Raw genomic sequence first — 19,166 nt, 5'->3', positions numbered from 1 at the left:
TGAAAAATGTATTTAGTCTGTGGCACACTCCTGCAACATAAAAATGCTACCTATTCTTCAAGGCCTGATTGCAAAGCCCACTGAAGTCAATGGGATTCTTTGCACTGACATGAGTAGGTTTAGATTAGACCCAAATGCATAGCTAAATATTTTTACAGCGTTGTAATAAAAATTGCAGTAGGAGACAGGGTAGAGCAGAGATCTAATGCAAATCTTCAGTAAAGTCATTGGAGTGATCTATCATGTAAAAGTAAATGTGTATTCTGTGAATTGGCTATTTAAGTCACTGGGAGTTTTGCCTCAGAAATAGATAAAGAATATGGGGCATTCTCAGTCTGCTTCAGCAGTAGAGGCAGAAAGGTAAAATCTTTCATAACAAAAATAAATTACTTGTCTATTCCAGAGAACACAGGAAAGCAAATGCGGTCTCCAACATCTTCAGGATGTGAAATGAATATACAAAACCAAGATCAGCCATTACTGAGAAAACAGCTTATTTCCCCATGTGAAATCATTTAAAACAAGAAATGGAACTACCCAAGGAGAATAAAATCTTGTCTTTCTTAGCACATACATCTTCCTCTGAAGAAAGTAAGTTTCAATGACTGGGAGTGAACAAATATAATTATCTCTGTAAAGGACATTTAAAACAAATATTTTTATCCTATCTTTCAGATTAGCAAAGAGTCTTCAGTTGAGATTCTTCTTCTCAGCTGGTGTCTATGCTGATGCACACACAAAGTGCACAAACCTAACACCTGAGCACTGCTGCTGAGATTGTGTTAGCTGCAGTTTTCAGTCACCAGCACTCCGAGACAGAGAACTCTATGAAACATCTCTGCCTGAACTATTAAACATTATCAAGTTTGTATGCAATTGAAAATCAAATCTTATAATAGAAACTCCTAGGTAATCTACAAAAAAAAACTATGGACAATGATACTAGGTCAGCCTATAATAAAAACAAAAGAAAAAGAAACAAAAAAAAATATGATTAAGAGGAGAATGAGGAGCAAAGGAAATGGAAACACTGACTGCACAAAGTAAAAAACTATGAAACTGCTACAGCATTCATCTCAATGGGAGTAAAGAGAGAATCCATCCCCATCAGAGCAGAACTGCAAATCTTACAGCATCAACAAGGCCTGCTGGCTGCTGCCAATTTTAGTGCTGTCATGAGACAGTGTTCCTCTCACCTCAAGTACCCTGTACTTTAAAAGATTAGTCATATTAGTAAAAAGAAGTATGGTTGCCTACCATTCTCATAGGCAAGAAAATAAACAGAGTACCTGATAGTCTACTAGATGTGTGACAGGTGATTGCTCATTCATTCCTATTACAAACTGCAGACCTTGTAGCTGCAGCATCTCCTGCCAAGCACTGCATTAGTGAAATGAAGAAAACACTTGTGCACTCTCTTGGCTGGAGGGGAAGACATCAAGGCAATCAGATGCTGTTGTGATGGTGGTGTGAATACATGCATTTAGTCAGGGCTCCAAAGGATAGGAGATATGGAAGGGATGGGAGACAGGAAGCTTAGGAAATTAATTATTTTAAAGGTTATTATTTTAAATGATGAAGGAGCCTCTTGCCTTTTTTGGTGTATGTGTCTTGTGTTATAAAACTGATAGCCCTTTTATCTTAGAGTTGGTCCCAAAGTAGAATCTTAGACCGCAACACTGTTGAATTTGGAAAAAAACAAAATGTAGCTCTGAATTTATTGCAACCCTTTCCCTGACCTCTACTGGATGTTGCCTTCTCCTACAGTCATTGCTCTCAGCAGTAGGTCTCCACAGCTTGTATCTTCCTTTCACTATGCAGGCCCATCTCATGTTTGTGATACCAACCTATGGGAAATAAAGTTAATGTGTGGTACTAATTTTTCATGTACTGATGCATAAAACAACACAATAGCACTTAAGACACAACTAAGAGACATCTGAAATTTGTGAATTATTTCACACTGCCCACAGTCTACATACACATTCAAGTTTCAGTACATCTTGAAGTGCAAAAAACAGAAAATACTTTGGCACTTCTTGTCTCTCTGTGCCTCCTACTGTAGGACATGAACATTTCAGCTTACATGGGAAAGTTTTTACATGAAACTACAGGCAATTTTAATTTTTTATCCACTCTACAACCAAGCAAATATGATTAAAAGACAAATAATAATTTCTCTCACTTTTAAATATTCTATTCATTTTTTTTTCTTCTCTTAGATTTTTTCAGCAATCAAATTTATTTCATACCCTGAATACATTTAAATCTAAAGTTCTGCTTTTGTCCTGGTCAACTAATAACCTTTAACAAGCAAGATTATCCCTTTGGAAGAACTTTCCTTTCAATGGTTATAACTGTATCTTGTCTGCTATACTTGAAGAAATCTAAAGGATTTGATAGACTTCTTAAATGCAAACAACACTTCTGAGAATAATGGACATTATCTACTGATGGTCCTTCAGATATTTTATCTACAACAGAAGAGACTTATTCTAAATGGCAGCACATATTGCCCTGGCTACCTAGGACATCTGCTTTACTAATAGTTTGTTTCCTGACCCATTTCTATTAAGAACAGAGACTAGATGAGGATTTATGCACTTTCTCCTCACTGTTAATTTTGGAACCTCAAATCTATGACTCAATAGGAATGTTTACTGTGTCATCTTCTGTGGTCAAAAAATAAAAGATAGAATTTTAGTTACAGGGAAACATTTGAAATAATAGGCAGTCCTCCAATCTATAATGCTCTATTCACATTTCTATTAAAAGCTCTAGATCAAAGAATTTATTATTTGGACACAAGAAGTTATTATAGATCAAACATTTCAACCATGCCAACGCGTCAGTCAATCAATCAATCAAAATAATACATAAAATTTATTGTGTTTATTTCAAAACTGACAGTAGAAAAGAGTGGGGGAGAAAGCAACATTTGAGGACTGGGTTTATGTGTTTTAACTGAGTTTTTCAGCTGGTACCAATAGTTTTGCTTTTGCAAGAAAAAAGCCAAATGTAAACATTAACAATTTTTGGATGTTGTTTAATAATTTTCCAAGGATTATAGTCCAAAACTACTCTGCTCTCTGGAGTCCTCTACAAAATGGACTGTTACAGGTGTGTTCTGTGGTTCCTAACAGCATATTATCAGTAAATGTTTCTATGCTGTCATAACTTTTAAACTGAACTTATCTAATAAAAGTTTTAGCTAGAAATTGAAAGCAGGAATGAATATAGACACCAAGATAACTTGAATGCTTTTACAGTGTTATCTCTCATAAATTGTGACATTTGGTTTACTAAAAATAAGCTAAAGAAAGTGAGATTTGATAGGTAGATGATAGCACAGGAATAGAACTCAACTAAGAAAAGTCATAATAGGAAACAGGACTATACACATCTTTGAGAAGAGGGGAGCAAGGGAAGTCTTTGCTGTGGAAATATCACTTAAAGAGATGTTACTGCAAGAACAAGAATATTGCAAGACAAGATCTGACTGGGAGGAGAACATAATACAGAACAATAAAGCAAATGAACTCCTGTGGAAATAACCAAGTAGGGTATTATTTCAGTAAGACTTTTTCTGTTTATTCATCATAGAGATTATTTCGGTATGTATCAGACAGGGTTGTTCTATAGAAAAAGACTATAATAAACAGGATTCTTCCTTAGCCTTTAATACACCATACCACCATCTGCATGCTAGACACATATTATTTATAATGCCAAGCAAGGACACTGATTATCTGCTTACAAGAAAGCAGTTCATTAAGCTATCAGAGAAGCAGTCAAAGTGCCATAGAATCACAGACTTTAAGATAATGTTTAACCTCTGGTTCCAGCTGACACTTAGGCACAAAAGTTGAACTTTCTAATTGTTACCATTACACCATCTCTAATCTTATAGTGTAGGGAAAAGTTTTTGAGGAGCTAATTCTGGAGTTCTCTTTGTCAAATAGGCACTAAATATGTATATATTAAAGAACTCATTTCAGTCCCCAATGTCTTCCTTCTGCTAATGCTAAAAGATGGTATTACATTTCTCTGGAGACTCTAGCACCATCAAAAATAAGGCCTGATTTACTCAGCTATGAGTTGGGTGGTTGAGTATTTCAGTTTCTCATTTCCAGGGAGCCTGGAAGGGAACAGATTCTTTTCAAGATTAATTTATCTCTGTTTTCCCCCTTCATTCTTTGTGCATGAGGTTTAGAATTAATATCAATAGAAGGATGCTAACTCAAGTTTCCATTTTGTCAGCATCATGGCAGCAGTCACTTAAAACAGTAGAGGGGTTTGAGTCTGGAGATCAGCACTGTCTACATTGAACTTTAGGAAAGATTGCACGCTCAGCGTGGCTGATGTTAACAGCTGAAGTCCACATCTATGTGTTGATCACATGGAATTCCAGGAACACCGGTAATTTCATATTTGCAATTTTATAACAATTTACTCTGATATGAAGCTTACATATTTTCTAAAGATATTATATCCAAGTTGTCCGTCTATAATGGGATTCCGGGTGCAATCAGCAATCCATCCATAATGCTACTTTCTGAGCCTGACTGATAGATAATATACCTCCTCTCATAATCTTGAATATCCTTACATTCAATAAATATTCTGAACAAGCAAGTTTTCCAAACCTACCAACACTATTTCCCTTTAACCTGAAATAGTTCTATATTGAGAGACTCTGTGAACCTACTGTGTGTGAAAACAGACAGCTTGCTTACTTAACAAATTCTCAAATATAAAACTGTTGGAATACACACTCATGACATGACAAAACAGTAATAGTTTTACATTTGTTTTCATGCACTATATTGATTAATCATAGCATGGTTTAGGTTGGAAGGGACCTTAAAGATCATCTAGTTACAAACCCTCTGCCATGAGCAGGGACACCTTCCACCAGAACAGGTTGCTCAAAGCCCCGTCCAACCTGGCCTTGAACTCTTCCAGGGAGGGGGCAGACACAGCTTCTCTGGGCAACCTGTGCCAGGGTCTCACCACCCTCACAGGAAAGAATTTTTTCCTTATATATAATCTAAATCTATCCTCTTTCAGTTTAAAACCATTAGCCCTTGTTCTATCACTACACTCCCAGATAAATAGTCCCTCTCCATCTTTCCTGTAGACCACCTTTTAGTACTGGAAGGTCACTAGAAGGTCTCCCCGGAGCCTTCTCTTCTCCAGGCTGAACAACCCCAACTCTCTCAGCCTTTCCTCACAGGAGAGGTGCTCTATCCCCCCAGTCATCTTCATGGCCTCCTCTGGACCCACTCAAGCAGGTCCATGTCCTTCTGATGTTGGAGGCCCCAGAGCTGGACACAGCACTGCAGGGGGGGTCTCATGAGAGCAGAGAAGAGGGGGAGAATCATCTCCCTTGACCTGCTGGCCACACTTCTCTTCATGCAGCCCAGGATACAGTTTACTTTCTGGTCTGTGAGCAGACATTGCTGGCTCATAGTCAGTTTTCCATCCACTAATACCCTTAAGTCCTTCTCTTCAGGGCTGCTATAAATCCACTCATCGTCCACCCTGTATTTGTGCTTGGGATTGCCCCAACCCATGTATGTGCAGAACCTTGCACTCAGCCTTGTTTATCTTCATAACATTTGCATGGGCCCACCTCTCAAGCCTATCCAGGTCCCTCTGGATGGTATCCCTTCCCTCCAGTATGTCAACCACATCACACAGCTTGGTGTCACTGGCAAACTTGCAGAAGGTGCACTCAATCCCACTGTCCATGTCACCAACAAAGATGTTAAACAGCACTGGTCTTAATAACGACCCCTGAGGGATACCACTTGTCACCACCCTCCACCTGGTCATTGAGCTGTTGATCACAACTCCTTAAGTGCAACAATCCAGACAATTCCTTATACACTGAGTGGTTCTTCCAACCATAAGTCCATGTCTCTCCAGTTTAGAAACAAGGATGTCATGCGGCACACTATCAGATGTTTTGTACAAGTCCAGCTGGATGATGTCAATTACTCTTCCCTTACCCACCAGTGCTGTAACTCTGTTATAGAAGGCCACTAAATTTGTCAAGGCACAATTTGCCCTTCGTGAAGCCATGTTGGCTGTCACCAATCACCTACTTATTTTCCATGTGCCCTAGCAGAGTTTACAGGAGGATCCACTCCACGATCTTGCTAGGCACAGAGGTGAGACTGACTGGCCTGCAGTTTTCCGGATCTTCTTTTTTTCCATTTGAAAAATGGGGATTATGTTTCCCCTTTTTCAGTCAGTGGGAACTTCACTGGACTGCCATAACTTTTCAAATATGATGGATAGTGACTTAGCCACTTCATCCACCAGTTCCATCAGGACCCGTGGATGCATCTCATCGGTCCCATGGACTTCTGAACCCCCAGGTTCCTTAGATGGTGTCAAAGCTGATTTCCTACAGTGGATGGTTCTTCAAGGTGATCCTTGAATATTCACCAGCTTTCTTGGGTTCCTCTTCCCTCCAGGGCTTTATGTCATGCTACCCTGACAGATCCCTGAAGAAGCCAAAGGCTGCTCTCCTGAAGTCCAGGGTAGTGAGCTTGCTGCACTCCCTTCTCACTGCCTTAAGGATCTTGAAATCCACCCTTTCATGGTCACTGAAGCCAAGGCTGCCCTTGATCTTCACACTCCCCACCAGCCCCTCCTTGTTGGTGAGAATAAGATCCAGTATAATACCTCAGCTTGTTGGCTCCTCTAACACTTGGAGAAGGAAATTATCATGAATGCATTCCAGGAACCTCCTGGATTGCTTGTGCCTTGCAGTGTTGTCCCTCCAACAGATATTGGGGTGGTTGAAGTCCTCCATGAGGGCCGGGGTTTGTGAATGTGAGTCTGCTCCTGTCAGTCTATGGAAGGCCTCATCCGCTCGGTCTTCCTGATGGGGTGGCCTGTAGCAGACCTCCACTATAACATCTCCTGTGACTGCCTTCCCTTTAATCCTGACTCATAAGATATCAGTTGGCTCCTTGTCTCCCCAGGCAGAGCTCCATGCACTCCAGCTGGTCACTGACACAGAGGGAAACTCCCTCTCCTTGTCTCCCCTGCCTGTCCTTCCTAAAAAGCCTGTATCCTTCCATTCCAACACTCCAGTCAGGATCCATCCCACCACATATCCATGATGGCAATATGTTCGTAGCCTTGCAGGCATACGCTTATCTCTAACTTCTCTTTATTCCCCATGTGTCATGGTTTGAGCCTTGTCAGCAGCCAAGCACCACGCAGCAAATCACTCCCTTCTCTTCCAGTGATGAGAAGGGACAAATGAGACAGGCTTGGGATTTGAGATAGGACTGAGAAGGGCAGATCACCCTTTATGGTAGTGGGCAAAAGGCAGACTCGTTAGGGGAAGGAAAAAGAAACCCCATTCATTTATTACAGGCACTAACAACAACATGTAACAGAGTAGGTCAGTGAGAAGCATTGCCACATCTTGAGAACACCTTCCCCCCACCCCTCCCTTTTTCCCAGGCTCAGTTCTGCTCCCGATATCTCTACCTCCTACCCTCAGTGGCGCAGGGGCAGGAAATGGGAGGTACAGTCAGTGCTGTTGCATCTTCCATCTTCAGTGGGGGGAGCTTCTGGAACTTTTTCCCCCTGCTCCATCGTGGTCCCCCTCTCACAGGAGACAGTCCTCCACAAACTTTCTCCGACATGAGTCCCTCCCACTGGCTGCAGCCCTTCCCGAGCTGCTCTGGCATGGGACCCCCCCGCATGCTGCAATCCTCCCAGCGCTGAACTACAACAGCGGGGGCCACCTTTTCACACAAGACCCCGGCCTTCTTCGGGCACAGCACCTTGACCATCCACGTGGAAACCACAGGCCATAAATCAATGTCTGCTCCACCGTAGATCTTCATGGGGGGGGTGGGGGGGTGGGGACCGCCTTGCCGTCTCACCACAGGATACAGGGGGGTCTCTGCTCTGGCACACCTCCCCCCTCCTTTCTTCCTCCGTTCCTCCACTGACCTCGGTGTTCACGCAGCTGCCACAACTCCTCCTCACAAGTCTGACTCCTCCTCACCACGTCCCTCCTTAAATACATTATCACAGCAGCTGACTGGCTCAGTTTCCAAACAGAAGTGGAGCTGACTTGGAGCTGGGGGAGCTTCGAGAAGCTTCTCACAGGGATTCACCCCTATAGCCCTCTCCCCTGCTACCAAAAAACCCCACCATTAACTCAAACCCAGGACACCATGCTACACACATTTGCATAGAGGCATTTAAGTTGAGTCCCCAATGAAGCTGGCTTACTGGCTGGAATTCCTTTTTGCTGATTTTTGGGTGCTCTCCTGCTGACCTGTGACACTCTCCAGGCTCTTGACATCTAGTGCTGTTGCTGGCAACAAGCTGGTAAGGAGTGGGATGGGTAGAGGTTCCGCTTGCCCGTCAACTTTAGTTTAAAGCCCTTTTCACCAGCTTGGCTAGCCTAATAGCAAAGTATGTTAGAATCTAGCATGAACAAGATACATAAACTTAAGAATCTTAATGCACATCAACTGAAATTCTGTCCATATGGGAAAATTTAGAGCTACTCTGCATTTTTCAGTTTTTATTGATCTACTAGATTCTGAGTCAAATTATACAGAGAGTTTTCCAATTACTTTCACAACCCTTGGCCCAGAAAAATAGATTCAGGATGTACTCATTTCATATTCAGTGTCTAACTGATGGGTTTCTATGTGATCGTTCTTTCAGTCTGTCTAATAATTGTATGCTATTTTTCTTAAAAACCATGCAGGAAGGATTCAATACACAAAAATGATTTAGGCATCATAACCCTAAATATTGTCGGTAATTTGACAACTAACCATTAAAAATGGACTCAGCATCCAGAAAACATAAAAGAAAACCTAGCATGAGCATGACAAACCTCACAAAGACACTTAAATGAGAAGATAGCAAATATGGAAGAGTGTGTATGATCCTTCTCAAATAATTAAACCATTAACTCCAGAATAGCAAGTAGTGATTCAATTCATCATTTGTAGTAATGAATATGTGAGTGATATACAGATTGCAGCTAGGATGTGGGGTTTTTTCTTCTCACAAATACGGAGGAGTAAATGGAACAAAAAGGGGGAAAAAAACCTACTGTCCCTCTTTTTACACACTGAAATGAAATGGATAGACCATTTCCTGGGAGATCGACAATAAAATCCCTTTCACACCACACTTGAGGGAGGTACTTGAATTCAGGACTGCAGCTTCACAATAAGCATCCTCAACAGCTAAATATAAAGGACTTTCAGGTAAGATGTTACTAATAAAAGTCCTTGTCCAACTCAGGCAAAGCAAGGTTTTGAACATGGGTCTCCTGGAGTCCTGCATGTCATAGATGAGGCTACTACATCTTTCAAAGGATTTGAGAGAGGAAGGAAGGAAACCAATCCTGCAGAAATTTTGTGTTCTGGGAGCTTTTAATTAATCAAGCCCCAGAGACAGAACTGGCAAGGGAATGCATCCTCTCTCAGTAACACCTGGGAGCAAGGGTTAAGCCAGATAGCACTATAGGACTCAGGGAGACACAGCCACAAGCAGAAACTACGGCACCATGGTGAGCTGCTGCTTTAGGGTGGAAATGGCACTGACACAATGAATTTAAGCAAATCTAAGGTGTCTGAGTCTCTCTGGATTTAGCCCCTAAAAATAACACGACCAGTGGTATTTTTAAGATTCAGAGACTGCATGTTAGGATTCATAACTGAGTTGAAAACTCCCTTCTATTTAAAGCAGTCTCAATTTCTAGAAATCAATATATAGAAATGAAAAAAATCAATACCTTCAAAATAGCTTTTGAGATCTAAGTGTTTGAATACCAATATACTGCACCTTTTAAAGCATAACCTACACAGTACTGAGGGAGGCCAGACCCCATGTAGCATGAGAGTAATAGGCTATCTTGAACTCCTTCAGACATCTGGGAAATTTAAGAGATACTCTTAAGTCACTTGTAAAAAGAAAGCAAACTACCCATGAAAGTAAAGTTGGAAGTTTTAAGACATAGTTAAATAAGTTTTAGAATTACCTTTGAGATTTCTCAAACTTTCATTAAACTATTTTTTTTGTCAGTGTTTGTGTATCAGGTATCTGTGTCCCGGTCGGTGTCCGCAGTGGGGGCTTCAGGAGTCTCTGAGAAAAGGTCAGGGCTGCCTCATGCTAGGCATGGCCGATCCCAGCCAGCTCTGCAACACACCCACCACCCACCACAGCACACAGCTGAGCCCACCAGAAAAGCTGGTGGCACCTCTGTGAAAATACATTAAAGAAAGGGCAAACCACTGCATAGGAGAGTGAGGAAAAAAAGTGTGAGAAACAGCCCTGGAAACACCCAGGTTGGAGGGGGGGAAGAGCTCCAGGCGCTACAGCAGAGGCTCCTCTGCAGCCCACGGAGAGATCACCATGGAGCAGGTATTTCTCCACAGCCCTGGTCACACTAGCATGACCCGTGAGCTTTTCCATCTTCTTTTCTCCCCCATCCTATTGAGGAGGGGGAGTGAATACGCAGCTGGGTGGGTGTCTGGCAACCAGCCAAGATCAACCCACCACAGTTTGTAAAGCAGATATGATTTTTGCAGTTCCACCAGCTGCACTTCTACATGGGATTACTCATATTGATTATGACTTTAGTATTTTTTTTCTAGCTATATAAAATCAAAACTTTTGACTGCCTGTGATGCTTTTAGACTCTATATCCAGACTAATAGCCTTTATTTTTATTTATTCAAAGTATCTTACATCTCTGTATGTATTTCTGTCATTGAATAATTTGTATAAGCTATTATAGCATTCTTTAATGTTACTGGCAAGTCTCTGTCTCAATGGCAGATTGCAGTTATTTTTTCTTTTTTCTTTTTTCTTTTTTTTTCTATACTAAACCTAATTAAAATGGCAATCTTCCAATGGTTTCTTTACCAGGAAAAGAAAAATGACATCTGTACAGGTATTGCAGTCAGAGCTTTTGATAGATATGTTTCCTTTTTTTTTTCTTCCTAGATATGCAAAGAAAATATACTATTGCACTTGCGTAATCTACAGTTATCTGGGTTTCAATTCAATACACTCTTTCCCTCACACAAGGTCTGAGCTCATCCTTGTTAAGAGTGAATCTTGCCTCCAAGAGAACCTGGAAAGAGAATGCATCTCTAAACACCCTGAAAGAAGCATTAGCAACATGGAAGTGGTGGCATTTAGCATTAAGACACAATCAGAAGATAATAAACAAAACCATTCACATTTAATTCATTTTTTTCTGGGGGAATTTGTAAAGAGCGATGAATAATATAAAAAGGAAGTGAAAAATATGGTCACATTTTGTTATATAGCTGACTGACAAATATTTCACATTCCAGTTTACCTCTGATTCAAAAGCATTAAGGTTGAGCAAAGACTTGCAGTTTCAAGCAAACACGGTGGTTTCATGAGATCTTTGAGCTCCATCAGAGTGTCAATCCATGTACACTGCACTGTTCACCCCAATTCTCCTCTTTTATACTACTGTACATTTGTATAGAGTCTCTATTTTAGGGTCTCACAAAGATTTACTCACTTGTACATCAGAAAGAAAAAATAATAATTTTTTGTTAGAAAAATTTGGGGAAAAAAAAAAAAAAGAGAGTTGCCAGGGGCAAGTTTCTAGTGACACAATACCTCATCCTAAGAGCTTCTACTCAAAATCCAGACTCAGAGCTTGTTTCTCTCCAGGTTACAAGTTTCAACTGTCACAAAGCACAAGATTAACAGTTATAAAAACTTGAGAATGGTACTAAACACAGTGCTGGGAAGAAAGCCTTTCTACACTGCCTACAGTGGTGTCCCAAGCTAGTTAAATGCCAGACTGATGTGCAACTAATGAGTATTTCTTTAGCATAGCTATGTTTCTTTTCTTATGGGTGACGTAACCCCTCTGAAAGCTGTTCCATAAAGGTGAGAAAACTTGCCATTCTTTCTTTCAATGCTGAACTAACATTCTTAATATATCAACATACTAAAATATCTTTACTTGATGTTTTATGTTACCTGATGGCTTTGAACACTGATTTTAATTAAGAAGCAGATGACACACTGAACATTTCAGTTCAAGACAGTTTCCTGTGGATGAAATACTGAACGGTAGCAATGGCAGGATACAAATGACAACGTCAGTAAAACTTTCATCTTTAGCACCAACAGGATACAAGCAATCACCTACAAAATGTAGCAGGATGAAAAAAGTTTTGACAATTCTAGATCACAGTGGGCCTGCCACCAAAATAAGGGAAATTAGGCAGAGGACGGAGGCCCATGAACCCATAAGGAACAGAAATAAGAACTGAATCCTACCTCACTGAAATCAGTGGCAAAACTCTTGAGTTTAGTTAATCAGATCTTATATTCAACAAACTGAAAAAGTAGAAAAAGTGAAAAAACAAAACTTACACCAGGACAGAACAACCCAACAGGAGACAGAATCGCCAGTATTTTTTTGTTATGTACTATTTTTTAACACCAACTTATTACAGAAATTAAAGACATTAAAATGTCAGTGGATGAGGTGCTTTATAAGGAACCCATCCATTTTACCAAAATTATCACTTTTTCTGGGAATATAAAAAGCAAGTTTCACAATTTCTTGGCAGAATTTGTAATTTCAAGAAAAAGCCAAATTTCTATTTGAATTAAAGCACTACTATTTCACAGTGTAGTTTCACTCCTTTCCCAGTCATCAATACAGAACTGAAAAACTTAATGATTCATACTGCATGTATCCATTAACTTCATATTCTTTTGCTCCAACTTTTGATAACCAGCAGGAAGATCTCATCTGTCCATAACAAACAAGATAATATTTTTGTTTTCAAATCCTCAGAAAATCTAAATATTTTTTCATAAGATTGAGAAATAGAGAGAGATTCTGTCTGGACTGATTCTTTCTCCTATTTTTGCACCTCCATTATCCTCCTGAACTATCCTGCTGTCAGCTGTTTCTGCACAGAAAACACTATTATGTATGCACACCACTGACTGAAGTCTCTTGATTTTTCAAGCCATGCTCACCCACTTCAAAGTTGATACTGTGCCATCAGCACTATTTTAGTACAAGTTTCAAAAAGCATTTCATTATTTAGGCTTCAGCAACAAGGACACTCTGTATACTGTGTCAAAAGAGGTGTAGGGCAGAGGGAAGAAAGAATAGATAGTTGACTAGTGTAGAAGGAGCAGTGATAAAGGTTCCTACCTTTGCAGAGAAGACTGCTGCTGAATGAATAACAGTAGTGCTCAGAGTCCTCTTGTGGCACTGCATTCCTCTTAACATGAGAGAAGAGTTGTCATCTGTAAACTTTGTTTATCAGGATACCAGATCAAATTGATGGAATACTTCATCTGTTATAATTGTTGAGGATTACAGTAAAACTGTCCCTTTAACATGCACTTCAAGTCTATTTCAGAACACAGAAGGGAGTTTTCTGTTTGTTTACTATTTGAAACCAATGAGGAGGTAGCTGGTGTTTGCAGAGATCAAAGATATTTGTGAAAGTATCTAAGATTTTAACAAAATGCTGGGTGTTGCAGCAAGGAAAAATTTTAAAAAAAGGAATAACATACTACAAAAAAAAAGTTCTGTGGGGCACAAATAGAAGACTTGACATTTTCTGACAGTTTAGTTAAATCAATTGTAATGAGTAAAGAAAGATTCTGTATTAAGTCAATTCTGTTTGCAATACTTTTCCTTTGATATTGTGAAGAACCATCTCACATCTCCGAGATGACATCTTTTTCTTTAGGGCCTAATCCAAAAACCATTTAAGATAGTGGGCTGAAAATGACTCAGCTTAACTAAGAATGATAGCATCTGCCATAAAGTTTGTTTCATATCTTTACAGTTTCAAAAGTATCACAGACAAATCTCCAAGAACTGGAGAGGGAGGAGCGACATGTTCAAATGCCCCCAAATCTTTGTTCAGCTTTTCCACTCTTTGAAACCTTTACCACATTCTTTTTTTATGGTGGTAAAAAATGATTCATCCCATCACAGGACACAATGAAAAAGGAATCATAAATACTGTTTTTGTAATGTGCAGTCTGCATTAGTATACTTACATTATCATTCTTTTTAAGTTAATTAAAACATTTGATCTAAAATGTGTAAATAAAATAGAAGATACAATGGAAACACATATAAACAATCACATTAAAGGGTTTCCTTGAAAACTAATAGACTGGAGAAAAAGGAATAAAAGGGATAAAGAGAGCAGAAAGTAAAAACTAAAATACTCAAGCCAAGACTCTTACACAAACAAATATACTGTGATGGAAGAGAATGTGAAGTTTTGCATTTAAAGTTTTCTATACCATTGAATTTTGTATATTTAAAAAATGAAGAAACACGAGACTTCCTCCACAGAACAATCTGGATGGCAGTTTGCTCAACTGAGAAGTAGGAAGAAGTAAGGATATAAATACTGCCATAGTGACAGTTTTACACACAGTTTTGTTAGCAGGTTTAAGTCAAACAAATCAGAGGTACATTTGTGAAAGAATATTAAAAAGATGCCTGGAAGATTAAAAAGGAATTCACACACAATTAATACCAAATGTAGAAAAATAATTTTCTTCTGGTTTTGAGACTTATTTAAGTAAAATGCCAACACCCACTCTCCACCCCTCATACTCAACACCAAAACACAGTGTTGAAGCTTGTGCTGATTAAACTTTAGAATCTTTAACCAAGCAGTATGTCAGATGCCCCATAGCCTAAGATAAGAGAGACTTGAAAAAAATATATCTGAGGGAACTGCTGTAAAAAATGGGCAGGAGAATAGCCAAAAATACTAACAAGTCTTTACTACTACTAATCTAACTATGGATGGAAAGAAAAGATAAAGGCAAATAAAAAGTGCTCTCCCTTCCTTCTCTCACTTGAACGGACAGCAGTACCCTCCAAAAATGCTTGTGATCACTACATCTTTCTTCCTCCCACCCTGTCACTGTACTACACGTGTGCTCCAGTGACCTCCACGGACAATAGCAAACTTCTCATTTACTTCAGCTGAGTGGGATTCGCTCCTAAGGGAAAAAGCTGAAGAACAAATCTTATCCCCTATACCTTACTTCATGGACACATCTTTGTTTAATTCATATATAACAGAGCTCTCTCCATAATGGTTTTGCTTTTAAATGACTGATGGTGAGAGGGGGAAGAGTGGGGAAGAGGGGGTAAGAGGGAGCCATGGTATGGGTTGGTTTTTTTTTACTTATTCCTTCGTTCCCTAATTAGTTGTTAAAATCCTTTATACATTCCATAAGGAGAGAAAGGGCAGGAGTACAACTTTCTTTTTAGATAACTACTGTAGGAAAAGGGTCTGCCTACTACTTGATATGATATCTTGGTGATTAGAGATCTAGTCCAGCAAACTGGAAATCTAGGTTAAACTCCTTGTTCTGCTTTAGCATATTTGGGATCACGCCTTCTATTTCCCAAGTGACACACATTATGCCATAGGCTGCTTGATAACGAGACATCAGCAACACCTTTTGTTAAAGTTGCATCACTGTACTGGGAAAAGAAACTGAGTTTATTTGGGCCATAAACACAGAATGGAAAGAACAAGATTTGAAATTCAAAAAGGTTAGGACAAAAGGTTATATTCAAGTGATGAGCAAGTCCTAATTTCCAATCCTTATACTTAGGATTGCTTGTTTGTTTCATTCAATAACTATTTAACCACTGAGACCAGAAAAGATAATTTAGGAAGAGAGCTGTCTTATTTTGCACTACTTTTTAACATTTTTGTTTTCTGTCTTTAGTACATCACTTGCCAGTATTCCAGCACCTGTGACATTCAGCTTTTGCTGTGTTGACTCTGAAGTGAAGCATTAGATAAAAAGAGGGGCAGAATGTTTACTATCTAAGGTTACTCCTGGAATGCATTTTCTTGGGGGGCAGTGAAGACATACACAACCCCCATTTCAAGCGAGAAAAACTTCAAAAATCAGCTTTCACTCTCATCTTTACCTCTGCATTTGGTGAAATGCATACAGCTGACTGGAAATAAATACACATACTTTATTTCCTTTTCTGTTTTCATTACCTCTAGCATAAATTGTGACTATACCCAGCAAAGTCAGTGGGATCACTGTGCTAAATATAGTTTGAGGGAAGAATCCATGTTTTAGACTGTTTCTTTCATATCCTTCTTTGGTAATTGCCTAGTTGATAAAATTCCTCAAGAAAATTCCTTAAGACTGCTAGTTTAAGACACTTCAAATATTTTTTTTTTCTCCTACTCTGTGTTCAATGGCAAGATTGGTTTTTTTGGCTTAAGATGGTTTACATTTCATGTGCATTCATTGTTCTGGAAGTATATGAACGTTTCTTAATAACTGACAGTTTTAAAGTAGCTAAAATGCCCAAACATATACAGAGTCTACTCGTGAAAATGTGAGGTTAATTTTTTCATATTTCCTGCAATCTCTACATATTTTGTCTAATTATTTTTGGAAGTACATCTGCTTGGACACCTGCAGAATTACTGCAAGCTGTCATTTTCATTCTTGAAGCATTATTTAAATTTTAAATTTGGCATCTGTCAGAAACAAATAAAAAGCACTATTGGATACTATAATGTAGCAGCTAATATTTGCCAAATTTTACCAAATCACACAGAATAATAGAAAATGCCTTCAAACTGAATCTTTATGTCAACACTATGGAGCAGAAGAAAAAACACTGTGAAGCAATATATTTCCTGTAAGATATATTTTATTCTGATTTAGTCCCTGCAAAATTGATTGGACGAGATAACTTGTAAGCACTGACAATATGTTTTTTCCCCTCAAAGTACTGTACTGTCAAACACTTTCACATTGGTCCCAGTAATATGAGTCTCAGTAACAGGCCCTGTTTGACAGACTAGGACACAGAAAACTGTCAACCTAAGAGCAGACTGAAGATGATTGTTAAGGGGATTTGGTATTTCGTGTATTTTGCCTAATAGGGGAGCCTATGCTCAGCATTTCCTGAAGCAAAAGAAGACAGATAAAATCTCTGGGCACTTCATTGCTGCTGCCTCTCAAAGATTTCCTGTCAAAATGGGCCTATAAGGGAAGAAAGGTTTTCAATAACATTTTTTTTTTTTTACCTGGCAGGATTTCCAGTCTTGCTATGGAAGTTTGAAGGCACTGTCTTTGTAAAAACAGTGCTGCCAAACTACCATATCTAGTTGTGTTTAAAAATGAAAAAGCAATATGACTCAACATTACCATAGTGTATACTGTAAAACCAGTTTTGATTGACACTCTATCCATATTTTATATAGTATTTTTTTTCTTCCGTCAAATGGAGCAAGTGACCTTGATGTTAGTGTGCTTTGCAACTTAAACAGGGAAACTGTATTTGTTGTCAACTTCTTTAGGGATACAATTTTCAACAGAGTACATAGGGAAAAGGAACACAACTCCCATTATTAATAACAGGAGTTAGTCATGCAATTCCCTGTTCACCTTATTGAGACTTCACCCTTTTATGTCAGCCTTCTTAGAAGGCTGCACCTATGTATATTTTAGCTGCACAGAACTAAAAGGCACAAAGAAAATGACAATTCTTTTCAGTATCAATTCTAAATAAAAAAAAGCATTGTACCTGACTGAAAATCTACAGTTCCACATGGAATTTAATCTTGGGTGCTACACAGAAGTAAATCAGCCGCATTAAAAATAGATACACATACATAGCAACTGCAATTGTAAAAACCAAGTGTTTTCCCCTACCTAATCATTAAAAATGAGTAAACAAAAATCTAATTTTCAAAAATATCTTAGAATCTGGAGACTGTTTTGAGAAAAAGAAGAGGACATCCAAAAATGGTCAAATCATATGGAACTTCCAGATAAGTATGAAGAATACCACCATCTATTTGAGGCAAGTGATGTGGCGGGGTTGAGATAGGGGACTTGGCTTGTTCCCTGTAGAACAGCCTTCACCTCTTTTAGGGTTAGGTTTGTAGTGGTCTTCTTGCTAGTAAGGTGCTACTTAGCCTGACTTCACATGAGCTTTTCTCCTGCAAGTGAAGCAAGAAATTCAGGTTTTGTAAGTCTGAGGTTTTAAATTACCTTGATTTGTTTGAGAGTATGTGGAGGATTTTACTTTGTGGCCTGAGAATCCCCTGCTGTCTGAGAAAACTCAAGTGATGCACATTAACTATGTCTAAATGGACTGTGGAGGATAATTTAATTTGCTGTATAATGGTTTGTTCCAACAGGGGTCTTGAATGAGGAAAACCAAGGGATATAAGACTCAATAACTGCTATAGGTAAGGACAACTTATCTGACTGGAAAATGGGTAAAACTTCACTGTTTCTGAAAAAGAGTAAGAGTAAGCATTTGTCAAATGGGAATGATTGATATTTTTTGCAGGAAATAGGATCAGCAGATGTTACAGAGAAACAAGGATGGAGGGGACAGGATGCAGCCCTAAAAGCAAGGACTGGAACCCAGAAAATGTGTGAAATTGGGAAGAATAATCTTTTAAAGTCAGTGGCTACCAGATGGCCAAGGTAGACTTCCAGGGTAACAAGGGTGTATTTGCATCTTCAGACAGCCTGCCCAGCAGAGATGCATAGGTGAATGACTTTGAAAAATTAGGAAGGACTCAAGATATACTGCAACAAATGCATGAATCAGCTGTGAAGCAAACTAAGCATGAAACTTCAGCAGAGGTAGATGCAGATTATATAGCAGAGGCCTGGTGGACGGTGGAGCTGTAAAGTATAACATTACATACTAATGACTGGGAAAAACTGAGTGTTGAGAAGAACTGCATAACCCTGAGGCCAAAAAGAAAATCAAAATGCCATCACTACATGTTAGATGGAGTAAGTCAGAGATACATTTGAAGGTATTTCACTTTTTATTTGTGCAAAAGAGACCTATGAAAGCAGTTAATAAGAGCCATACTGAAAAAAGTATATAACTTCAGGGGAAAAAAACCTACATTAAAATATTAAAGAAGGTGTTAAAATATCTAAAGCAAATAGGAAATTCAGAATTAAAGATGCCACATGTTTACAAACTCCCTCAACATTCTCTCTCCTCTTCTCCAGGAAAAGAGCCATGCAGGCTTAAACAGAAAAATATTCCAGGCCATAGCAAAGAAAGCAGATGCTTTTCT

At 39.0% G+C, this 19,166-nt stretch overlaps 1 long non-coding RNA gene across 3 annotated transcripts in view; it reads right to left on the bottom strand.

The window, feature by feature from the left end:
• LOC116963551 overlaps positions 1–13,386 on the bottom strand; it is a 254,185-nt gene extending 240,799 nt beyond the window's left edge. For all 3 annotated transcript variants that reach the window (XR_004408268.2, XR_004408267.2, XR_004408269.2), the window contains exon 1: positions 13,235–13,386. This is a non-coding gene — a long non-coding RNA (uncharacterized LOC116963551). The remainder of the gene's footprint in view (positions 1–13,234) is intronic.
• Between the last annotated feature and the right edge of the window lie 5,780 nt (positions 13,387–19,166).

The sequence above is a fragment of the Tyto alba genome, unplaced genomic scaffold (genome assembly GCF_018691265.1).
Source record: "Tyto alba isolate M040663 unplaced genomic scaffold, T.alba_DEE_v4.0 Super-Scaffold_1000006, whole genome shotgun sequence".
NCBI classification, from domain to species: Eukaryota; Metazoa; Chordata; class Aves; order Strigiformes; family Tytonidae; genus Tyto; species Tyto alba.
Note: the sequence above shows the minus strand (reverse complement) of the source record. Positions and strands in the feature narration are given on the sequence as shown.